At 45.2% G+C, this 26,083-nt stretch overlaps 1 protein-coding gene across 1 annotated transcript in view; it reads right to left on the bottom strand.

The window, feature by feature from the left end:
- Positions 1–410: 410 nt before the first annotated feature.
- The window catches only part of HAO1 (hydroxyacid oxidase 1), a 354,431-nt gene continuing 328,758 nt past the window's right edge, over positions 411–26,083 (bottom strand). Inside the window, exons 19-27 of the mRNA XM_065059911.1 lie at positions 25,054–25,176; positions 16,279–16,392; positions 9,707–15,163; positions 9,479–9,584; positions 8,691–8,764; positions 7,967–8,162; positions 5,011–5,076; positions 3,745–4,586; positions 411–660 (exon numbers count right to left, since the gene is read on the bottom strand). The gene's annotated coding sequence lies outside the window, so the exon portion shown is untranslated. The remainder of the gene's footprint in view (positions 661–3,744; positions 4,587–5,010; positions 5,077–7,966; positions 8,163–8,690; positions 8,765–9,478; positions 9,585–9,706; positions 15,164–16,278; positions 16,393–25,053; positions 25,177–26,083) is intronic.

The raw sequence follows: 26,083 nt of genomic DNA, 5'->3' as shown, positions 1-26,083 counted from the left end.
TTATATTTTTATTTACCCCCTAACGTATTGAATACTGAGGGCTGGTCCTTCGGTTGGTGAGATTGGGAGGGAAGAGTTGAGATTTCTGCCTATAAATATGTCATAACTGAAAAAATAAGGAAGGTGGAGAACTCCTTGGGTAAAAGGGTGCAGGAGCACCAGAATGATCATATAAAGGATGCACTTAGGCTGGAATTAGAGGAAGGTTTCCTAACTACCAGCGATAGCGAGCACAAATGCTCCACTGCTGTCTATCTTTTCTCGTTCATGCCTGTGGGTTCTTAGATACCTCTCGGTTTGGAAAAGGACATCAGAAAATTATCAGGAAAAAAAAAAATAAGGATTATTTAATAGTATGTTTCTGCCTAAGAAATGAGCACTTAGAGGTAAATAACCACAAAGAAATGAAATGCTTTTGGGAAAATCAGAGGGGAGGAGTTGCTTTATTTGTCTGCATCCCACTCACACAGACAGGTTAGTGCAGAGGGCTGCTCAGACGGGATTATTTGGAGATGCTAAGGCAAAGGTGACATCTTGGTGCCGTCACACTCTTCCTCGTGGGTAAATACAAGCTGCTCACTCCCCAAAATGTGTATCCTACCAGGCTTGACTTCAGCCTGTCCGTGTTTGATCTGGAGCAGGAGGGAACCCAAAGCCACACTGCGGAGAGAGGAAAAGGGTCAAAATGTGTGGGGAGGTACCTGTGCAACTGTTCAGCTGCAAACACTGCCTCGTAGCTTTCTCCTACTAAGGACAAAGAGCAGCTGAGTGGCAGCACAGCCCCCCCAAATAACTGTGCTTATTTGAGTGTCACCGAGCCAAGGGGAGCTGCCCCTGCTTGAGGAGCCTGTTCACATACAGCTTGTCAACATGGAGAAAGTAGTAGTATTTTTTTAAACTGTGGGTGATGGCAAGAATAAGACTTCAGTGAATAATCCTAAATGAGGAGAGAGCATTTAAACAAAGAGCCACTGTGGAATTTACAAATGCATGAATTGGCCCGTTGTAAAACTGATGGCGTTTTACTCAAGGATGCAGTGGCCACTTCTAGCCTTTCGAATTTCCAGCAAGTTTCAGAGGCTAAGTGCTAAAGAAGATAAAGATGTTAATCAGTGGTGGGATTTCACCTGACCTGACAGTTTCGCTGGGATGTGAGCATTAGCCCACCTTCAGTGCACCTGGATTGGCCTCAGTCCTCGGATCCCTGTCCTGCAGCTGATCAAAGACACACGTAGGGGCAGAACAGACCTGGTCAGTCCAAACATCCTTTGTACCTGCATCACCTCCCATCCAGTTCTCACTTACATCTCCCTTTCTTTGCAACCGTGCACAAAAACAGCGTGTAACACGCACGGCAGCACATTGGTGTTACACGGATGAATGGGTTGTGCAATTCCTACTGCGGTTTGGGGACACAGCTCGCTTTTGTGCTCTAGAGTCAATGAGAAGGAATAGAAAAAAAATAGTCCCGCCTTAGTGCTTTGGCAGAAGAGCAATAATTTCAGTGCGACCCCTACAAACACACACGCTTTGCTGTGTTACAGGCAATGGTGTTGCTTGGAATTAAATGCCACAGCTGTGAAATTTGCTTTATGTTAGACAGGAATGAAATATTCTCTCCCTCACTTCTGTTTGCAGCACAGGTGACAAGACTTTGAATTACATTACCTGAGTGATCAACATCCAGATTATTTGTCCAGACATATTGTAGCAGGGCAAAAAAAACCCACCCAAGAACTCTGTGCAAACTTCAAATGTGTGTATGAGTATTTCCATGCTTGCAACTCTCCTGTGTAGGTGTCTAGTGATTCCCACTGATTATCTAACCATATGTTTTATTTTTCTCTCTCTCTCTTTTTTTTTTAATAAATGATTCAACACATTTTTTGCCACATGTTAGATTGGCTAAAATAACACATGGTCTGATCCTGCTCTCATTGAATTTAGTGCTGCCATTCCCAGTGACTAAACTGATTCAGGATTAGTCCCTCCACCGAAGAAAAGCCCCTGCAATGCATAAAAGTAGTCAGGACTGTAAATATGGTCCCTCTAGCTTGGGGACATATTGAGCTAATTTGGTATAGAAATAATATTTTGCCATGACCTGGACATATGGTCCAGTTATGCACAACACAGGCAAAGCTCCCACTGAATTAAGAAGAGAGAAAAACAGGCTGAAAATTTGCAATTGCAATTCGAGTCAGCATAGCATGATCAGCAGAGTTCTGAAATATGTAATATGAAGAATTGCAGTGTTTCTTTGCAAAAAGTTGTGGTCCAGATATGCCACTCAACTCTGAAGATACCCAGCAAGAATTGTACAAGTCAGGTTGGCTCCTCTTCCAGTCATACTCTGTAAATGCCAGGCTCTCGTGTTTGTGACACAATTTCTGCAGTGGATCACCTGTATGTCCAGCAAACAGGTTTGTCAGGCACACAGCGATGCAGGGAACAACGCCCAGAGGGGTAACGCTCAGAAACTCCTGTCCTGCATCACAACAGAGCCAGGAGAGCCCTGAGTCACAGTCCTCGGGGATGCCTCCCAAATGCATAGTTTTCTAGGACGAGGCACAAGCTAAGTCTCGGGTTAAGTTTATCACAAGTTTGGTCCTTCCTGCTAAACCACTCGGGCAGCTGACTGACGGGGGAGTGAGAACAATCCGGGACAACAGAGAAGTGACAATATTTTGTGACGCAAGGAAATGGCTTGCCAATGCTAACTGCCCCGTGGGGTTTCACACCGCCATGAGCGTTAATCCTCCAGGAGAACTGGATTATACCAGGGGGTGGGAAAGAGAAAAATATCTTCAGCTGGCATGTGCAAATAAGACAATTTCAGATGATTTTGCTTCTAGCATTCCTCAAGAGTAGGACAGCTGAGAGCAGCAATAGGTATCATTCAGGCACATCAAACAAGCCCACTGTTCAGGATGCTGTCACCTCTTGCAATAGGGCATTAAGAACAGATTCTCTAGTTTTGGCTGACAAATGACAGAAATTCAGTGCAAAAGGTGTGCGGCTCACCTGTACACGTGATTCTGTATTTGTCAGAAAAACGCATTGTAGTTGATTCTTACCAACTCGAGGTCCCTGCATGGTCTGCATGGTTTATGGAGAAACGTTGATCATCAGGCGCAGATGATCTGAGAGTTCTTGAAAATAATAGGCTGACAAATGACATATCCCTGGCCATGGAATGAAATACTTGACACACCACATGGGCCTTCTTATCACTGATTTCTCCAGCTTACCCACTCGATATTGATAACATGCTCAGAGGAGTTAGGAGAGTCATGCCAATAAACACAAATGCCTAAAAACTGCCTGCAACGAGGCTTCACGATAAGAGATGAGAGAGGAAAGTTCTTTCCTGAAGAAATTAAAAGCTGTTTTTTGAAGGATGAGTATAAAGCTTGGCTCACTATTGTGGGAGGTTACTGGAGAGTCCCCTCAAGGGTACCTGCCACACATCTTTGTGCAAGGGAGTGGGTTTTGTGCATTACTTAGAACTGAGGTTGTTGAAATACTAATGTGATAGCGCTCAGACATATTCATAAATAGTCCAGTAAAAAGGATGAATAGCGAGAAGAGAAATTTTGCAGATGACGCAAATTATTCAGCGTTGTAAAACTAAATCTGGCCACAAAGCACTGCCGAACAAGTTCATGAGCCTGAGAGGCTGGGCAATAAAATGATGGAGTTAATGCAGCGTCAACAAAAGCAGAGCATGTGCAGAGAACTCACCTGAACTAAACTTCAACACAGACGAGCCCAAAATGTAACAGTTAGCAAAGAGAGCTTGGAGGTCTCTGCAAATATTATTTGAAGTCCATCAGAAGAGGTGACTGTCACGTTCAGAATGAATTGGTGAAGGGAATCTGCTCAATTAAACCGCATCCCCACGGTAGTGTGTCTTCTGGCCATCCAACTCCGGAAGGGCTGAGCTGAACTAGAAAGGGCAGGAAGAAAAGCATTCGGAATGAGAAGAGATGGGCAACAGCTTCTGTAACGATGGAAAAATAAGCAGATGAGAAGTCTGCAGGCTGGAAAGGGATGATAGGAGCAGGAGGTAAAGGTCTGTCAGGTCCTGATTGACATAGAAAAAAGCAAATAAGAACCAACCGTTCACTGTTTCTCCTGAGAATTAGAGGGGACCTGCTGATGCTGTCACACAAGAAGGTTTAAACCAACAGAAGGAAGTACTTTTTCATAGAAAGCATAATTAAATAGTGGAACTCATTGCCACAGGATGTTGCGGAGGCCAAAAGTTATAAATGGCTTGAGAAAGGGATCAAAAACATTTGAGGAGGAGAGATCCATGGGTGGCTGTTAAAACACACTGGTCTGGAGGCAGCCTCTGCTTTGGGAAGTCCATAAACCACGATTGCCTGCAGCGAGGAGGGTACAGCAGGGGAGGGAACGCGCTGAACCTCCTCCTAGGGCTTCGTCCTCCTGCATCTCCTCCTGGATATGCTGGGAGATGGGATACTGGCACACAGGATACCTGCACATGTGGCCTTTTGGTGTGACACTGGTCAGGTCCCAGCCTTACTGGGTCTGCTTAAGGCAAGCCTCTTCTTACATCCCTTTAATTAAAAGACACACACACACAAAAGAACAAACACAATGAAAAACAGAAGAGGGGGAAGAAACAAACCCCAGCCCTCCACACACTGTTAGTAGGCAGCCTGGTAGTTGTTTTATTTTCTTTAGAGTGGACTTTGTGTTGCAAGTGGCAGGAAGCCATGAACCACAAAAATAAAATAATTCTAACCCTAGTGCTAAGTAAGGAAAACAAAGATGGCTCAGCAATTAGCAGCATTATATATGTTAGTACTAAGTAACAACAGATGTCAGGACTTGAGCCCTTTGCATTCTTCGCAATCCTTCGGAAACCGAAGCCTTTTGACGTCGCTATACATTTTTTTACGGTTATTTTGGGTCTGAGAGAACAGCAAGGGCTCTTTGAATGTTGAAATATGTAGGTTGCTGGGACTGGCCAGGTCTTACCTGCGTCTGCCTCCCCGTCCTGCGGACTTCTGCTGACTCGGGCTGGTGTGCGCTGTAAACCCGGCTCTGCAAAGACATGCGCTGGCCATGAGTCATTAGCAAGCATGCGAAGCTAATTGGCAAAATACTCATAAAAGATTTTGAAGGTGGGTTAATTACAATTCATTACACTGTAAACTGTCCCCAGGCTATTGTTAAAAAATGCAGGAGTTTCAAGGTCCAGTATTTTATGATTCATTTTGCCATGCAGTGAAAAACAGGCTCTATATCAAACTACATTCATTATAGTCAAGACCACAAAATCTTTATTGGTTTTCCCAACATTCCCTCCTTGTTATATGAATTCATATGGACTGCACATTTCTAACAATTGGCAAGAAGGCATGAAATAAAATTTATGATATTTTCTTACCTTCTACTCGTTGCAGCCTTAAAAACTGCCCGTTCTAGTTGCTTTACCTCTTCCCACCTTTATTTATTTGAGCTGATAGGATGAGAAATTGAAAAATAAAGGAGAAATAAATGGGAATGACTTCTGTATACCTAAGGTTTGGTTGTCTGGTGAATCTGGCTGCTGTGTGTATGTGCAGGAGCTTTGGCTCCAAAAGGATACTGGTAATGAAAGAGTAATAAAGAAGTTTTACCCACATGCTTTGCTGGATGAGGACCTTTGTCTACTCATAGCCAAATTCTCCAGCTTATGAAAGAAGATAACAGAGCCTTTGACTGTCTTTGCTTACGCCAGAGATGTCAAATAGTTATATTTTCTCCTGAAAGGTCTGTGGGAGGGAGGCGTTGCTATCAAGTAGCTTGGTATAATTCTCAATAACGCTGTGTTGAGAAAAAGTTTAACAGAGGACCCAGCTGTGACCGCTGCTCATCAGTGCCACCTTTGTGCCCTTGTGCTCCTCGTCCCCTCGTGCCGGCTGGCACTTGGGCTCTCCTTTGAGCCTTCAGTGGTGACATTGGTGACATTCAGCCGAGCTCTGCTCACTTGTGCAAATCCTGGACTTGCTCCTGCGCTGGCCCAGCTGAGCCTGACTGCACCCAGGCCCGCTCTCACCTTCATCTACATCACCAGGTGAATCGCTGGTGGGGCGTTTCCAGCGCAGCCCAACTAATTTTGGGTTTAAATAGGTGCCAATAGGCTCTAAGCATGGTATTAATACACAGCACTGAGCTGCAGCGGGCTGAACTCAGCTCAGAGCCCAGCCCTGCCCGGCTTTGGGGCACAGCAGCCACCGATGGTGCTTAGAGCCAGATCAAAACCAGGTTTAAGCATAAGGAGCAAATAGTGGAAGTAGCCAGGAATTACTCTTCTCCCCCATCAAAAATGTCAATGACATGGGTGGGTTTTGTTCATTCAGTTAATATTTTACCTTTTGTTTTTTTGAGGTGATGGGGAGAGGGGAAATACTGAAGAGACCTCTCACTCAGGCCATAATTGAATTGCTGGTCTTAGTTTTTTCGTATTGAAACCTCTCAGTCTTTCAATGAAACTGGATGTTTTTGGAGGCAAAAATTTTCATTCAACTGAAAAAACAACCTTCTCCATCACAAAAAAAAAAAAAAAAAAGCTTTAAGAGAAAAGGAAAAACAAACAAAAAAACAAACCCAAACCCTTCCAGCTTGAAATTAGCCATGTGGGAGTATCAGTTTGTTCTAGTAAGACTCAGTAATGGATTTATTGTAGCGTGCATTGTTTTTGTTTGCATTAACATAGTGTAAAGTGATAAATATCTTGGGTTGGCTATTTTGTCTGAGGTTTTCTCTGGGAAACTGGATTTCCTTACATGACAGCGTCAGAACTGCCATATTTATTGGGATCAAGAATCTGTCAGCTCGGTTTTCCAACAGAGCCACGCAGAGAAGAGCTAAAATGAGCCTGAGTGCTTATGGTCCTTGCCTTGGGTAGTTTGCCAGCCTGCACACCTGCTCTGTCACCCTGGGGACCAAACCCTTCCTACCGACGTGACCCAAGGCTGTGACAACAGGAACAAAGCCTGAGGTGTCACCTGCGCTCTGTGATTTACAACGGAGGCATTTTCCTACTGGGTGACCCACCATATGGGATGTGCCGCTTGCTTCCCCTCCCGAAATCCTCTCCTGATTGCACTGGTGGGGATCACCAGTCACTGTGCCAAGAACTGAGCAAAGGCCAGAAGGAGTTACTGGCCCAGCGGCCAGAGCTCAGCTGGGTTTCACCAGCCCGTGGGCATTTGGAGCAAAGAACTTGGAAATCCGAGTTGAATGACAGTGATATTTATGGGTACTCTGACTAATCTCTGTGCCTGGGACTTGACAACTATATCCAAAAACATTGGCAAATACTTCTTTTTGTCTTGTTTTGTTTTGGTAAGAATTATAGCTGTTCCTGTTGCCATCTCACCTGGAACTAGTACATGAAATAACTTCATCAACGTCACTTCATGACATTTAGCGATGTCAGTGCTGTCACTGGACAGATGTACCAGTGAGTGAAATGGGAGCAAAGGAGGGAAAAACGAGTGACCAGATTTTTCCAAACTCTCACAGAGATTTGTTTCTAGTGGTGGAGAGATTTTGCAAGTGGCAAGTGTCAGTATGAAGTACTGAATTCTTCTTTTTCCCTTTGGTCTCATTATAAACAGGGATATTTGTTTTTAAAATAGCCATTTTTCATCACTTCTTTTTAAGGTCATGCCTCTGTAAGGCACACAGATGCTGAATTTGGACAGGACCTTTTAGCCATAATATATGAAGCTCCAAAATTTCAGAGGCTCCATTAAGAATATTGTGCAGAAATTGGGAATTTTGCCATTGGCTTGATTGGCTCCAGGATTACACCCTTGCTGCTCCTTGGAAGTCATCTTTGATTTGGAAATCAGCTTGAAAAATGCTGTGATACATTGCTCTCCAAGGAGATTCCTGCTACTTCATCGTTTTGATGAGGCTGTAAATAACAAAAGAGCCTTACTCATCAAGTGCTCCTCCAGTCCCAGCTGAACTCGGAGTAGTCAGCAATGGGCAACGGCAAAATGTTAATCAAATTCCTTCGACTCTCCAAAGAAATGTTGAGCGGAGCTTCTCCGAGACTGCAGAAAACTCTCCATGGGAAACTGTCAACATTTCTATTTAACATATTGTGTCAACATTTGGCATCTGTGGATCAGCTGATGAAGTGGTTGGAAAAAACAGGAAAATACTATTTTATGGATGTTTGGAGTATATATCTACATGAGCATATACATCAAATATATACATGAGTATATACATCAAATACGTGCATCTTTCTATCTAAAATATACATACTACCTATATACGAAGTTTTCCAGTTGCCAGCTATGTGTGTGCGTGTATGTGGTGTTCATGTGATATTTATATAGGACAACAGAAAAATTTTCAGCCAGCCCCAGTTTTGAGCCCATCACTTTAAAGGCAGATTTGTTTGTTTAACAAAACCAGTTTTACAAATGGCCCCAAAAGCTGTTCTGGACGGGGAAAAATCCCATTGACCTCAATGAACTTGGATTTCACCCCCAGTCTTTGGAAAAATTGTACAGATGTCCAAATAACACACAGTCCCATATCCCATAATCAAAGCCTCCCCATTGAGCTTATTTAGTTTTACACTGTGCACGATATTAAACTCCAACTCTTTAAATTCCTGCTCTTATTCTGGGCCCAGGGGAAGGACCCACCTCTTCTGTTTTCATTGAAACTCACTGAGGTTGGCGGAAGTACCTTGCTGAAGGTTCCTCATGTAGATCGCTTCCTACAGTAAATTTAAAGGGATAAAAATCTCACAATTGGCTTTTGTAACCTTATGGAATTAAAAAAAAGCCAGTCTGGCTCAAAAGCCACTGACATTTTCTCTAGTGGAGGCTGAGCTGCTGAGAACTCTGTAACACTCCCCCTCAGTGAGCCAAACCCTGCAACTCAAAGCAGGGAAAAGCATCATAAATCCTTACAAACCAGAGGCACTGCGATTGAGCTGCACGCCGATAGCCGAGCCATCACCTCCGGAGCCACCAGCAAAGGTGGCATTATCACCGCCACAAAAGCAACCTGGAGCCCTATGATGAATTCAGGTCCCCTGGGTGACCTTGGACAAGGTGCGTACGCTCTTTGCCTTCGCTTCCCCATCTGGAAGATGGAGTTAGTAACACTTGATTTGCTCATCGTGTTTATTTAAATTATAAACACCTTTAGGCAGAGGCAACCTCTTACAATGTTTCCATACAATGTCAAATATAGAAGGCCCTTGTCTCAGCTCAACCTCCAGGTACTACACAAAGGCAAACAGAACATGGCGGAGTACAGATTTCAAATTAGAAATCTATTAGTAATACCAAATAATTCTTATTCTCTCCTGCTTTTGGCACTTGGCCCTATTCGAGATGATTTTGGTTTGTTTTTAAGAAGCTACAAGATCAAATCCTGGGGACCCTCTGTCTCCAGTTCCCATTAAAGTTGACATTACACTCACCAGCAATTTGTCTCAGAAGTGTCCCAGGGTTTCCCTCCCAGATTTTTAAGCAGCCGTACAGCAGAAAGCAAGACAGCGTGAACTTTATCTGGTCCTGGACCTGCAGCTGTAATCAGAATCGTTATGACGAAGTTCAGCTGGAAGAGCAAAGGAGAAAAGAAAAAACCAAACACAAAACAAAACAAGGGAATGCCATCAAAGTCTTTCAAAGCCAGAAATTCATTTTACCTTTGTCAATGACTGTGGTTTTCAAGGATAAAGATCAAAGCGATGACCGTGGGCAGAGCTATGACAAACGCCGAGATCAGGCTGTTAAACCCTAGCATTAGCGCTACAGTTAGACTGGTGTCTAGACTAGCAGTGGGTGCTCATGCCAGGTCTGGCAAACGCGGCAGCGCTTGCATCAGAGGTGCAGCGGGAAGAGTGAGGCATCCAAATTGCAGAGGGGAGGGAGCGATCGGACTCCAGCAGAGTGGAACTGGAAGAAGGAAGTTTAGGAAAACAAACAAACAAACAACAACAAAAAAAACCCAACCAAAAGAAAAAGAAAAACAAAACATCAAAACAAAAAAATCACCACCAGATTATTGCCTGAGCTCAGGGAAGACAGCTGAAAAGACTCATCCCCCCGCCTGGGTTTTGCATTGTGATTAATGGACACAGAAAGCTTAGATAACTGGGGGAAAGTAATGCCAAATTCTTATCAATACAGATGAGCTGGCTTCATCTTCCTCCAGCCCTTTCATGTGGAAATGAGGCTGCGTTTGATGAGGCCAAGCCCGTGTTTGACATAGCTTGGCTGGGATGTGCATGGTGAGGGTTCAGGTGCCTGTGTGGAGAATCCCCACAGCTGGATGGAAAAGGGGCAGAGAGTGCCTTCAGCTCCCTCACTTTTCCTCATGGGGAGAACAGAAAGCTTTTCTTCCACAGAATACATGCACACTGAGGTCTGAGATGATGGTTGCAAGGTGGTTTTGGCTGGTGAGGGGCCCTGTCCTGCAGCGTCTCCACGTTCCTCCAGAGACCTATTGCATGGATGCTTAAAAATAACACCCTGCCATGTCCTGAAGGAGGAAGGTGGATGAATGAGGGGAGGACACCCACGCTTAGAGCAGCTCGAGAAAAATTGTGTGCTGCTGGGCAGCCGCTGTCACCAGAGCATCTCAAAACTCCCCAAACACTTTATACCAACCATTTCTCATCACAGTTACATTGGCTTCCACCAGTCGTGACAAGTTCTAGAGAAGCTGCAAACTCACGTGGGCAAATGTCATCTCCAATGGATGAAGACAGACTGGAGGAAATATTTTCCCAAACTCAGCTGTTTTCAGCTGTGCTTCACGCAGGGGCTTGCAGTGCCTGCTGTCAGGAATACAGCGTAGCACTTGCTAGAAAGGATTAGCTAAGACTGAGACTGGTCATACACTATTCTCAGCTCTGCCATTGACTCACCTGTGTGGCCTTGGGCGAGTTGCTTGGCTATTTGTGCCTTAGTTTACCCACTGGTAATAGCAGAGATAGTAACAGTCTCACAGAGTGGTGCGAGAATTAGTTAATTAATATTTGGAAAACAGTTTGTGCCTTGACGTCTTTGTGCCTTTGTTTACCCATCAGTAATATCAGAGATAATAACTGTCTCATGGAGAGGTACAAGGATTAATTAATTATTTGAAAAGCAGTTTGAGATCCTTGGATGAAAGATGCTATGTGAGTAAAACATATCATTAAAAACATCTCCCGGTCCTCTGTGAAGTTAAAATAAAGCTGGAGCTTCTTAGTCATTCAAATAATTAAACCATAAATACTGTTTATTTTAATCTTCCCTTTAAAAAAATAATCTAATCTAGGCAGTGATACCAGCCAAAGAATGAAAAATGTTTCAAATCCAGGAGACCTATCAATTTGAAGAGCTTGATTCTTAATTGCTTTTTGATTTCTATCAATGGAAAGTGAGAGCAATTGTATTTACAAATGCCTGCAAAAGCACAGGGCAGCCGGGAGGACACCCCCAGCTCCTCTGCAGGGTTCCAGCCTGCATATTCACACGGATACCGCATCTGTACCCTGAGCTGCACAGGGTTCTCACACCATCCAGGCAAATGATTCTATTTGACTTGGTAACCAACGAGAAGGTGTAGACCAGCCTATCTTAAAGACATGTCCAAGCCAGCTTCCCCCCAGAACATGGGTGCATTGAAGCAGGGACACAAAAGCAACTTTTCTTCCCAGGAATGGTGTTTGAGGGACAACACCACCAAGCAAAAGTGCCGGCCATCAGCCATTGATCCATTCAGCTGTTTGCATCCGTGCTTTTCTTGCTCGTTCTCACTAGTTCTTGTGCATGTTTTTATTTTACAAACCCCACATGCGAAGAAGAGGTTTGCAGAATCAAGGTCATGGTTTTTAATTGAACTCTTTTAAGGTGTAACTACTACTGGGAACCTGCTAGAGTAATAATCTGCCATACTGGACACTCAAACCACCATCCCAGAGGAGCTTTCCATGGGCTTGGAGGCACTTGTCTCAGCCTTTCCATGGGCTCCCACTCCTCTTTGCCCATGGAAAATTTTGCAGCAATCCCTAAGCAACCTGTGTGGGAATGCGGGGAGGAAGAAAGGACGTAATTGCCTCCCTGAGCTCCAGCGCCTTCATTAGTTAAATGTCCTCCTGCCTTTTCCACGCTAGCCCAGCTTCTACTGAATTTTCATCAGGCCAGAAGAGGCCTTGAGGGCCGTTCGAGAGTAACCATCAGATAAAAGCAGTTGTCATCCTCCTTATGCGGCAGGCAGGGAAGCAGACACAGGTAGACTGGTCACACAGGAAGGAGAGGAGGGACCCGGTGACTCAGAGCTTTTGACTCCCAGCTGTCAGCTTGAGACGCCATTCCAGCCAAGTATAAAAGCACACGGTTATCTCTGAACTCATGAATAATTCCATTGATTTAAGCCATAAACTTCAGCATCAGGGCCTTAACCACCTGGCTGTGCTTGCCAAGGATGCAAAAACAGGAGTGCAGGTCTGGATAGGCCCGAGATATTCCTCTTGACATAGAGGAACAGCAGCAAAATGTAGATGCCCTGGTGTGGGTTTCTAAGACAGCTACCAATGGGGATGAAAAGGTGGCTTGATCCCTGAGATGAGGGGTCCCTTGGGGATGATGTAGCTCCTGTGCCAGCCCCAGGAGGTCTCTCCACGTTGGACATGAGTGGACTTGGCCACCTCCCTCACAGTCGCCCTGTTGGATGCATGTGCGGGGCTGCATGACATTGACCTTGGTGACTCCCCAGAGCACCATGCCCAGGTGATGTGATCCCACTCCCCAGGCTTTGCTGGAGGGGAACCAGATTCCCTTGGGAGTGAAAAGGGATATTTGCATATGTGATGACACCACCTGTCCTCTTCTGATGGGGATGTAGTGAGTTCTTTATCCCCTTGCTCATGCAGAACCAAGAAATGACCTGGTTGTGAAGGAGTCTCACCCACACGCAGAGGTGTCCCTCAAACCTCTACAGCCCAGTTCAGGATACAGTTTACTCCCCCACAGCTGCTTTTGACCTTGTATTTCTACCAAAGGGCTAAGAGATCAAGGCAAACAAGAAGGAAGCAATATTCCTGTTGTTGACGGGAGAGTGAGTGAAGCAACCTAAATTATACACGGCGCTGCCTACCAGATGGTCGGAGTGTCTCTCCCTTCTATTATGCAAAGTAATAGTTTCACAGACAAACTAGAGGGGACTGGAGATACCAGAGCATTTGGGAAACACGTCCCATAGCTGAGTGAAAGGCGTGTTTTACTTCTGGCTGGTAACATGGGATTTCAGCTGGATGCCTGTCATTCAACCCTTCCCCAGGGGTGAAAGGTGTCAGCTCTGCCTCTGAGAGGGACCAGAAAGACCGTGAACCCAACCAGAACTGGAGCCAACATTTATAACGGCGGGTTTAGGTTTTCCAGACTAGAACAGGAGGTGGTGGTTTAAAAGAAAAAGCACTCAGTAAATGTGGGCAAAGCCTATTTTGCTTCTCAATTATGAGACGCTTTCATTTTGGTCCTTTGTAGCTGTGGACACTGACTCGTGATCTCTCAGCTGGAGTCACAGTGGGGCTGTGTGAGCTAAATTAACCCATCCTCATTGCCTAATACATTCAAATACTCTTCCCGGTCTGCATCTATCTGCTGCCTCATGTCATTACGACATGTTGACATGGGAACTGAAAGTGTGAATAGAGAGCTACTTCTGCTGGCTTTAGCTTTCAACAGTTCAGATATCGGCGCAATGCTCCCCTGGGAGCTGGGATGGATGGATGTCTGGGGCTGGGACACATGTCTAGGGCTGAGGCTCCCAGGGAGCCCCCGCTGCCCCACACTGCCTGGCTGGAAGCCCCCCCAATCTCAAGTTCGTTTGCAGCACGGACAAACCCATCCTGATGGCGAGGATGAGAATATTCTCTCAACTTAATGACTGTACAGATATTTCACACAATAGTCCATGAGCAGAACTCCTCAGCACAGCATTAACACCTACTGAGAGCACACACAGGAATGAAAATTCCTCTTATAAGCCTTGATAGACTGGCCTCCTTTGGGCCCATTGTGCAAACCCACCAATAAGCGGGATGCACAGACTTAATTTCACTAATAATGGCATTGATCCATACATAAAATAGCCAAGCCACTGATGGCTTTGGGTTTGTGCATCATCTGAAGGCTTTGAAAGGGTATCACACAGATCTCATACCCACATACAATTGCCATTTTCTCTCAAATGCAGCTTTCATTGGAGTAGTGCAAGATCTAAAAATATGTCAGGCTTCCCTTATGGCTTTTCAAAAACTGAAATTCATCTGATGAAATCTCAGATTAGGAATGGTGGCCCTTGTTCTCAGAGCTGTGGGCTGTCAGCTCTTGGGCTGATTTCTGAAGCAGTTCACCCCGTGGTAAGAAGTTCTTTAAGAATCAGCAGCAAATACTGGACCAAATTCAGTCACCTTTCACTTGGCTGCAGATTCCGCTAGCACGGACGCTGCAGTTTACAATCCACATTTAATTTTCCCCTCTTTCATTTTTCCCTAGGAACACAAGGGGAAACCAAACCAGGAGAGGACAGAGGAGCCCGGCTTGCACCTGAGACGCTGCTCGGGGACCCAGCAGTCTGACTCCTACTACAAGACCTGCCGCCTACAGACTCCTGCCTGCCTCAGGTAAACTGCATCACAGCTTCCCCATCACTCAAATGTAGTTAAATATATAGTTAAATACAGCATTAATTCCATAGCTTTTACAAATTGACAGGTGGAAAGCGTTTCCTTGGAGCTAGGCACTTGTAATATTGCTTTTTTAAGGCATATACTCCAAAATTCAAGCCACGGGAAAACCAAAAGTTTCATAACAAAGCGTGGAAAAAACCCGACAAATATTGGTTCAAACCGTCCCTTTTCAGGCCGCACCCAAAATGCAAGTGAGACTATAATGGACAAATTCTCCCCTGGCAGCGGGCCGATCAGCCAGAGCGCCGTTCACCCAGTCCCAATCTATTTCACACCACGCAAAATCACCGCAGGAAAAGGCTGACAGGGTTCACAAAGCCCATAGCACTGTACCTTTGCTCATGACGGTGACGCCAGCCCATTGCCAGCGTCTCAGCGTCTGGCCCAAGCCGATGGCAGATGGCTGCGTGAAGCTAGGACCTGGGAAAATGGGGATAACATCAGGAATAAAACCAAAAACATCTTACGTACCTACTACTCCCGTCTCACCCCGCTCTGGGAAGATGCCTACTTGCCATGGACTGAGTCAGGGCTTGGTCTTGTGGTCTTTCGGTGCTCTGCGGAGCTACTGTGGGCATGTGGGCTTGGAGCTGTTGGCGCATCTCACCCCATCTGCTGTGTGCAAGGACTTCCCAGCCAACACTGCGAACCAGCGGCTTGGCTACTTCCACCCTGTTTTGGCTGTTTTGGCCTCTCTGTGTGTGTGAACGAACATGCAGCCTCCCCATTGGGTCAGCGGGTCAGGATGGAGCAACAGCACCTACTTGGGAGTATCTGCTGGCTCCTTTGAAAAATTCTCCCCGGATTTTTTTATTGGATCTTAGGTTACCGCAACGTATCTGCCTGGATCTGGGCTTTGATTCTCCACAGCTCTATCCCAGGCAGGCTGGGGTAGCGCCTTTCCCTCAGAGACCACAACTGACAACTCTTCTCAGGGAGCGGGAGGAATGGGGTAGTGGCTGCATTTGGAGGGTGGGGAGAGGGAAAGGCTGTTTGAGGCCACTGTCTGCATGGGGGAGCTGCAGGGCTGGTAAGAATGATCAGGAATCATCTTATTTCTCCTTCCCTGGGTTGCTGACTCCACCTAGGGGACCACCACTCTAGGTTCTTCCATTACCCGCCTCCTCAGGTCCCATATTCCTGGTTCTCCCCACCGAGCTGTGCCACCCCAGCTCCATGCCGACCTCCCCACCGCTCCCCAGGCAATCCCTGACCCTTCAGCTGTGCTGTGGCCACATTCAATTTGCCTATGTGGCTGAGAAATGTCAGCTTTTCATAAAAATACCAGCTCGCCTGCAGGGAATGAGGTGGAAGCTACATCTTCTATTTCCTGCAAAGACGTGTTTGCAAGACGCTGGTTTGCAAGACACTTGGTTTGCAAGACACTATGCAGATGAGCGACACTGTGAAAGGCAGGGCCAGGTCCCCAGCGGGGGGAAAACAGGGTAGATCAAATAGTTATCCAGGTTTCCATCAGCCACGGGGCTGGCGGGGTGACAGGGAGGTCGGCTTGCCATTTCACGCGGATGGCTCACCTCTCTGCCAGCTCCGATAAACAGGGGCGCCTGATGCCAGCAGAGCTGGGCTGAGCTTCGCCAACAGATGCGATTTGTTCCCCGCCTGCTCCGTTGGTGCGAGCGGCCTTGTCTCTGCAAAATAAGCACACGAAGAGAAGCTGAAATTGCCAAGTGGGAATCCGGTCTGTGTTCATGCTGAGAGTTGGCCGAAGGAGAAAACATCAGTCTCAAAAGGGTTTTCAAGATTTGGATGTTTGGCTTTATCATTCAGTAGGTTCAAACATAATCTGTCAACTCCCATCAGGAAAAACAAGAGGACGAATAGCCCAGCCTTTAAAAGTCAGTGCTGCTGTGGCTAGAAAGCTCACAGAAAACATGGGAGGAAAAAATAGTAGTTTGAACCCATAACCTGAACACAAACCTGCACCTCATAACCAAATATTGGGGGGTTCCTTTCTGTCTTGTAGTGCTAAGAAATTCTGGCAAGAAAATTAGAAATGGAAATGCAAAAAAAAATCTCTTAAAATTAATAATAATCCTCCCACCAAAATTAAATTGTGGAACTTCCATGTTCCTCAGCTGTTTACGTTTTGCGTTTGAGAACATTCATGGTAGGGTGTAAAGATTTTACCTTTGGATGGTTTCATTATTGGCAGGCCACAAACGAGTTAGGTGGGTGACGCAAAAATGACGGCCAATAAAATATTTACAAGGATTCTTCATTCTGTGTGAAACATCTTTTATATATATGTACATACGTATATACTATAAATAATAGAAATGATGCTCATGTTTTATACTAGGGATGTAAACACTGGTCCCAACAGCAGTCAGCAGTGGCAAATGAACCACTCACTTTTTCTGATTGCATAATTTGCCTAGAGGATGGATACATAATTACGCTATAATTAAGTATAATAAACAGAGAAAATGATTTGAGAAGGAAAAATTATCACAGCCTCAACCACATCAGCCAGAAGCTCTCTTCTAATTAAGTTATTTTATTAAACAAAATGTTTTTAAGGTGGGTCCCCTTTGAAAATGTACATTATAGCCCGTGTAATGTAATTTAGTTTATAAGTAAAACATGTCTTTGTGTACGGACAAATCATATCTGATAGGACTCATGAAATACGCAGCTACTGGGTCCTGTCCAGCCAGGTCCTTAGTCCCTCCTACCCCTGGTCGAAGGAGCAGACCCCAAGTGCTGCTCTGGGAAATCACAGCAGCTTTTTATTTGCAATCACTTTTAATGTTACCTGGGTTTTTTCTGGTTTGAAGGAAGAAATGGTAGCAGGTAATTCTGACATTGTCATCCTGTAATGATACAGCAGATGCAAAGGATGAGAGAAGTAGCAGCTCAAGTTAGCCCAAAAAGCTCATGCTATTCGGGGTTGAGGGAGTCTTAAAACGCGATTCCCTCCCAAAAACTTTACCCTCACTAATTCTTCTCAGCGTCTGGCAAGATGGGAAGATGGAGTTGTCTTTTCTGTTACTGTGGTTGAAGAAATCCAAAACACCGTCTCACAAACTGCAGGACTCAGGAAGACCACATAATCTGGCACTTCACATGGCAAAGGACATCAGACACCCTTCAGTTCTGTTGTGTTAGAACTACAGCTTAATGTTTTTTAAACATCAGGGACCACAGGAGTTATAACAGAAGCCTGGGAGCATTATTCTGAAAAGAGCTACTACTCTTCCCCCTCCCTGCAAAAATGTTCAGTTTTAAGTTTCATCTGTAAGATTTCTCTATACATGTGCCTCATTTCCACGTTTCTCTTCCTCTTGTAAGTACTTCGAGATTGTGACCAAGCTTCTCTTCTGTAAGCTCATTAGATCATGCTGCCTGATACAAATCTCTGCTGGTTTCCTTACTCTTCAAGGCTCGCACAGCCTTGTGATGTTCTTTGGGAAGGTCTCTGTATGTCAGTGACCTGTTCTCTTAACTATTTACTGTCTTCCTCAGTTCCCAACTCACCTGTAAGGGTTATTTGCAAAGACTTAGCTTCTTTTTCAGGTCATTGTGGAAAACAGCATAACCTCAGTAACACATCCATTTGGTACCTCCTAGGGATGAGGTCTAAGAGTGGATTTACATCCGAAGTAGGAGAAAACAGCCCTGGCCAAGGAAAATTCGGGAAAGAAGAAACTGTGTCCTAAAATATCACAGCAGCACAAGGTCCTTGAATTCACAGCATTGAACGTTACGTTGTGAGAACATCCCTAAATGCCCAATGGAGATGTATTTCTCTAGCTATCACTACTGCACGCACGGGTTATTGGGTAGTGGAGAGAGCAGGGTGGTGGTCAAGAGGAATCTTCTCTTATTGAGAGTTTTCGTCTCTCAAATATTTGCAAACCTTGCAACCACAAAATGTTTTGGGTTATTGATGGGTTTATTGATGTGTGTGGTTACTGCTTGCAGGGTGCCCCAGGCAGGACACTTAAGCTGACATGGGTCTGTGTACTCCTGATGACTACTCCAGTTTTTCTCCTAATCCCACACATTTTCAGTTGTATAGTGACCTGATTTCAACCAGCAACTTCCATGAGAAACCACGTGGCAATCACAGACATTATAAACTCAAGCCAAAGAGTCATTTTCAAATGCTTGGCAAACACTAGACCACAGAAACTCAACGTGTCGTAAGATTCCACTTGGTCCCATCATCATGGGTGGGAAAAAGGAGGAGGATTATCTATAGACCTCAAAGTGTTTTATGAAGGGAGGCAAATGCTGCTATTCCCATTTATTGGATAGGGCAACAGCAAGTTCAGACTTGCACAAAGTCACCCAATTAATCAGCCAGAAAACTGCCACTGAAACCCATATTCTGGTCTAAACAGGTTCTCAGACTGCCCTCATCACTGTAATACCTGAGTACCCTCCAGAAGCACATCAGGAGAATTTGGGCATGTCTTCGCTGGCCAATGCAGACAGCTGCCTGCCAACGCAGCCCCCTTCTCGGCCAACTGCACACAAGCCTTCTCCAGATGGAAGCTGTGGAGCCACGTTAACACCTTCCTGAACCCAGAGGTATGAACCCCACCACAAATCAGGGTGAAGGCTCAACCCACCACCACTCATCTCTATGGCTTCTGGGTGCAGCTCGCTCATGGGGCACAGACAAAGCAGATGTGAGACTGTCTCTGAGAGTAGGTAGACCTTTCTTTATTCTAAATCCAGTGTCATCACCTCTAGTGCCCCTCAGAGTAACTCCTCATGCTTCAGTTCTTGCAGAGCCATGGAGATGGGGCACAAACCTGGTGGTTATCTGGTTACGGCCTCATGACTCCTTGGAGGAGATCTGGAAGATGACAATTTGAACAGGGATATTTGCATACACTGCCATAAAGAAAGAAAACCTCCAAAATATAATTAGTAAGTCAAGGAAAAAAAAAAAAAAAAAGAGGGAACTAAAGCATCTCTTTAAACTCAAGATCCACACTTGTCATGAGCAAGAGTACTAAAAAATTCGCAACTTAATGACCTGAAGGAAGAGTAGCTGTCATTACAGGGCATTATTATTGGCCAAGCTCCTACACATCACAACAATAATTCTCTCCAGACTTCCCTTCCAAGGCATAAGGTAACATCAGCGCATTTAGCCGCAGCTCCCTGGCACTTCCTCAGGAGAGGCAGGAGCTGACACAGCCATGGAACGTTGTCCTTTGTAGCAGCTATGAAAGTCCCGCGTGACCCAGTAAGTCTGATGCAAAGCTGAAGCAATGAGTCTTGCTCCAAAGAAGCTAAAAATCCCGAGGTGCCCTGAGCATGTCTCCTGGACTACTCATGCTCCCAGGTTTAGAAATCCTTTGGGAGTTACTAAACTCATACAAATCACTCCTGGCTCTGGAAGTCCCTGCATCTTGAACGGTTAGAGGCAGTGGAATGGAAAGCGCAGTGTGGATGCGTCCAGCTCTGCTCACCCCTGTTTTGCTTTCCTCCCTGGGCATCTGTGTCCCCCATCTGCCGGCAATGGGCTGGTGGGCTCTGATCTGGAGCAGCACAGCTGCCCTGATGCTCACCTATTTCTGGATCCAAATCTCTGCTGGCGAGGATCCAGTGGCTTCACTTCAAACCAGGGCAGTGCATAGGCAGCAGCGTTCCTCTGCAGGTTTGCATTTCTTGGACTTCTGCACAAAGCCCTGAATGGCGAACGTGTGCTTCATGCATATGCAGCGAGGGCACAGACGCCGCTCGAAACAAAACCAACAAACCGGACCCGGTTAACTTGGCTGCGATCATCCAGGAAGTTTGTGGCAGAGCTGCAAATAAAACCCAGACATTTTGCCTTTTGGGCCTGTGTCTTCACAACAACACTCTTCTTCCTCTGGGCATCTGGGCTTGTTGTCTTATCGGGAGGCGCTGCTCAGCGTGTCTGCTTAAAGGGAAAGGGTGCTGGGAAAGCCACGCTTTAATTCTTTAGAGAAAATGACGCTACCTACGTAGGAAAACCACGTCGCTTTTTGCAATTATTGCCACGCATGTATATCTCTCCCTCTCTTTGTGATCTTCACCACTTCCTCACCATATGTAAAAGGCCTGATCCTGCTGAAAATATTCATGGCTCCAGAAGTGTCACTCAGATGATGTTGATTTACCTCCACAAAGGATGTGGCCTGATGCTTTTGGTGAGATTTTTCTGCAAGCAGCCAGCCCCATCTCGCTCTCCCTCACCCAGAAAGCCGGGGGAAGACATGCGACAATAACCTTGCTTGACTTCACCTGGCCCACCCAGGGAACAGCTATTTCTGGATGAACATGGAAAACCCAAGCCTTGTCCCTCTCATCTAACATCTCATGTGTGTTGCTAAGCCTAATGTTTAGTTTGAAAAACAAAAACAAATGAGAAAGAGAGAAAGAGAGAAAGAGAGAAAGAGAGAAAGAGAGAAAGAGAGAAAGAGAGAAAGAGAAAGAAAAGGAAAAGGAAAAAGGAAAAAGACCCCAACAACAACAAAAACCCCACCTGAAAATATCGTTAAAGGAAGCAAAGGATTTGAACAGGGCTATATTTTTAAGATAGTCTTTCTGGAAAACACTATGTTTAAAAACCGACCCCTTTACCATGAGGTTTCTGAAACTATAGAGCCATCCCCAAGCTTCCTGTGAGATAAGGCTTGTAATTTGGAAGCGAGTAATGAAGTATAAATGCAACCGGCTTTGTATTAAGAAGCAATGTGTAATCATCTGGCAGTGTCATATTCCCCCCACTCCAGAGTGGTTTTCGTGCTGGAAATTAAAGTTAAGAGCAACACCCTGATGAAGGTAGCTCATCCTCCATGCCTGACAGAAGGATGGTGTCTCAGGGCACAAATCTCCCTGGAGCTTTGGAGAAAAAAAACCTATTTCCGAGCATTTATAGTCCCCTGTCTCCCAGATTTGCAGGCCCGTTGGTTTAAGATATAAGTCTACAACACGAAGTGTTTGAAAGGACAGCTGTTGAGCTGTGGTGGGCAGAGGTGGACATTGCAACCTCCTCTTAACTGAAGCAACACAAACTTAAGACTATTTTAACAAGATCTCATTCCTTCATATTCACTTGACATATTTCTATTAAAAGGGATGGCAAAAACAGAGAGAGAAACGCAGGAGTTTCCGTGGTGGTTTTATGCCAGGCGTAAATATCTGTGTAGGAGCCTTTCAGACCTCTCTGCACTCCCAGAGCAAGGACCAGATCTGGCCTAGGTTTTATATTTTCTTCCAATTTGTTGGCGTGAAATCTGACAGCCGGGCAGATGTGTCGGCCTTGATCTCTGGTGTGGATCTCCTGTTGCACTCTCCTCTGTTTTTCCAAGCCTCAATAGGGGAAAGTGAAATTACTGTCCAGAAGCATTAATCACAGCATCTCAGGTCTGTGAGTTCTCAAGAGTTTTCCTCTTGCAGCACTGGAAGGCTTTGACCCATTTTCAAAAGTGGGTATAAAGCATATATACATAAGGAAAGCACACATACTTGGAGCATCTGCAAAAACATATGGTAGTTGCAGTTCCCACTAACCAGTTTCCTGGATTGAATGCATTTAAGTGCAGGCTTTGTGAGAACTAGTAGTTTTTGACTGCTGGGTTTCTGACTCTCATCCCTTAACCACAAGTTCTTCCTTGACTTTGAGACAGATACTATTTCCCTCTTCATTTGGCAAGTTATTGCACAGAATCTTTCTGGATACTTATTTGTGTAGTGTCTCTTTTTTTGTAGGTGAAACTACTCTCAGGCTCCCTTGACAACCCCTTTACCCAACTTCCCATTGCATACAGAGGTGCTGTGTTATCTATCTCTGCTTAATCCCAAATGCTGAAAAGCGACTATTTCCAGTATCACTAATTACACTTAGAAGTCTCAGGATTTTGCTGGGCTGATAATCTACAGAGCTCATTGCAAATTTTTCCGTCTAAATCTTTTGCTTAATGAAAGACTCTGTTTTGCCAAAGGATCCGTTTTCCTTAAATACACTTTTTTGAAGCAGAATATTTTAAGGTTTTGGCTGTTGTTTCTGACAACAGTATCATTTTTCCTGTCTTATCAACATTCTCTGTGCAAACACAGCCACCTATCAGCATGTTTTCCATTTTAGCAACTGAACTTGAGTCTAACATGCCTTCTGTTACTGCCACCAAAGCAACAAACCCTGAAGAATATATTTAAGCAAAGGCATGTAGATCTAGAGAGACCTTTCTGCGTCTTACTGTGCCTATACCACTCCTGTTGTAAACCAGTTTAAACTCCTGGCAGTTCCCAGTGATGGAGATCCCAAAGTCTTTCTGCAACGTCAGTTCCAGCATCTCTCTCTCTTTACAGATAGGGCATTCCTAAACTCTCAACTCCTCTGTTTTGCTGCAAATAAAGCCAACTAGATCTTGTCCTTCTCCATGCAAACAGACCCAGTGATCCCTGTACCCTTTTGCTGTGCCCCTTTCAGCTACTGCCTTCACATGCAAAGTTTCAGTCTTTTCTAGACTAAAAAAAAATCCTTACAGGTCACATTTTTTGAAATGTCTAATGTTGCTCTCCTCCAGACTTCCTCCTGTGTTTACATCTCTGTTTGAAGTATGGAGTGTAGATCTGTGTTCTGGGCCTCTGCAACACCAGGATGACCTCCACGCAAAGGTGCTTCTAAAACCTCTTCTAATGACAAGTGTCCTCCTGGCCACAGCATCACTGCGGAGACTTGTATTTGAGCTTCTCCTCTACCAGCTCCCCAGCATATGGCCAATACCATGACCTGGTCCCTTATGTGTGTTTTAATTATGCACTTTCTTTTTCATGTAAGTCTATTTCTAAACTTTATTCAGAACATTAAAAATCAATCCCCCTCCCGAAGCTGGGATCCCAGTCTATTCTGCTGTTTTCACCTACAATAAGAGCCTTGTCTGTTCCACCATCCAAACTGTTAACAGAGATTCAAACGAACCATGACCAGCACACACTCACTCATGCCTAATCTTCAAGGATGTAGTTCAAATCAATGGTTGAAAAACAGCAATTATTTCTGTCAGATAGATATCATTTCTGATACCAACAGCTGCCCAAAGGAGACCTGAGGCCAAGAGTGATACCAGTGAATAATAGGCAAATACCTACTCATCACCTGTACCGAGAAACAGGCTTGAGTACCAAGCCCTGAAACTACACTCTCTCCCTTTTTTTAATAAGAGGACAGCAGCAAAGCCGGATTATTCATAGCTCTGAAAGCAGGATGGACACATCAGTATGCCCCTAAAGCCAAGATGATGAGCTAATCAACTCTGTATTGTTAGAAGAGTCCCCACCTACGCTTTCACACAAAGGGCCGATTAGCTCACAGGTATGCAAACCTCTGGGAGGATGCCATCTTTCATCGCTACCAGAACATGTTTAATATATGCAAAGTTGCCAACAATTAAGCGTTTGCGTGTGTGTGTACACACACGCGCAGCCACTTGCTCGGGTCCCAGGAGCTGCAGACCGTGTTGTGCTCACCCACCATGTGCTCGGCTGTCCCTGGGCCCTGCAGGTGCCACCTCTGCAGCCCAAGGGAAGTACATTTTAACATGTTTGTCCTGCCATCGCAGGCTGAGAGCATCTGCATGGGGAGCAAGGAGGAGTCTACAGTGCATGATGCACTTCTACCACTCTTGCGATGTCCTGGTGCAAGACAGCACTCCATGCAAGTCACCGATGGAAATACTGAGTCTGTGTGTCTGCACTAAAACGTGTTCTTCCCCTATACGGCGTGCTCCATATAGGAAGGTCAAATAAGGAGCAGGACTGTAAGTGCACACAGCAGCGTGTCACCACTGAGGCTGCTTGATGGGATTCCCATTCCAAACCAGGGGCGATGATGTGACATGGTGGCCAGATGTCTGGAGGTGCTCAGCACCTCCTCCCCATCGCCACCACGGGGGGTGCACGTGGGCACAGCGCTTTTCTCAATAAACACTGGTTTTACATTGCTTCCAGTGTTACCTCTAGGAAAACTGCTGCATGGCCCCAAAGGGAAACAAACGGGATGGGAGAAACAGGGAAGAAAAGTCCTTTGAAGCAACACATTCTCCTCTTCTCCCAGTGATGAAGCTGGGCTGTTGAGAGGAATATATGCACCAAGGCTGCATGCAGCCCATTGTGAGCCACCGGCAATGTGTTTGTCCCCTTTCAATACCCATTAGCAGTTCTCAAAGTGCAACAAGCTAAAATAATCTCCTTATGTCACAGATTTATATCAGAAAGAAACAAAGGATAATTTGAGGAGGAAACCCTACTATGGGAAAAAAGAAAGGCAGCAATACATTTGCTATCTTCCAACGGTGTACCTTATCTCATGTGCATAGTAATGTCTCCTCACTGTCCTCCTCTGCACTGTTCTTCCATGCTCCTTGCTGAAGATTTGCAGGATGTCAGGAATGCTCCCTGCTCCCTCTTAGTTTAACAGTTATCTGGAAAAGAAGGGGACCAAAAAAGTCATGCATTGAAATGAGCTTTTGACAAATATAGAACAATATATGTTTCTCAGTATGTTTTCTGACTACAGTGTGTAAACAGTAGAAGACACAGGAGCACATCACAAAAATGTATGCTTGCAAATACAAGAGCTTTCTTTTCTCTTGCTTATACAGGAGACATCAGACATTGTAATATAGAGGATTTTTCCATCTGGACCACGTGTCTTCTAAGAAGTGGGGATGCTGAGGGTGTGCCACCTGCATCTCCTCTTCCCAGGGACGTGTGCGATGAGAGATGGTTCACCTTGTGCAATTCAAACCCCTAAGGAACTGAGTGTAAATTCACGCCCTACAGCTTGTGGGGAGAAATTATCCCAGAATAACTTCGGTCTATTGCTGACAAAAGGTAACTGGCTAAATTTCCAATGGTTCCATCCCTGTAGAGCTTCGCTGGCTTCAGAGGGGCAGTCCTGGTGATACCAGTTGGGCTCCAGCACAGCCCTTTCACCCAGCGGCAGCTCCTAGCCCAGCCCTGACCGCTTCATCGCTGGCTGAAGTGAATCAAAGAGGGAGTTTGGGGAGCCAGGCAGCTCCCCTTCTTCCCCTGGCCACTGCTTGTACTTAATGCAGAGCGTTTTTCCTTCATAGAAACCTTTGCACTAAATGACTTTGTCCTAATCGCTGCGCTACCTCGGTTATCGCCCGCACAAACATTCCCTTCAGATCAACGTACCAGCTGGGCCAGAAATCACACAATTGATGTTTTGGTTTCCACTGTCTTATCTAAATCCAGTTACTGCTCAAAATGAGACTAAGTCAACAGACTTAATTGAATGAAAAGGCTGTGAGACAAGCTAGAGATTTGTGGCTGTGTATGTCCATGCAGGAGTTAATCACTAAG

The sequence above is a fragment of the Columba livia genome, chromosome 3 (genome assembly GCF_036013475.1).
Source record: "Columba livia isolate bColLiv1 breed racing homer chromosome 3, bColLiv1.pat.W.v2, whole genome shotgun sequence".
NCBI lineage: Eukaryota > Metazoa > Chordata > Aves > Columbiformes > Columbidae > Columba > Columba livia.
This window is presented reverse-complemented; position numbering and strand designations above follow the sequence as displayed.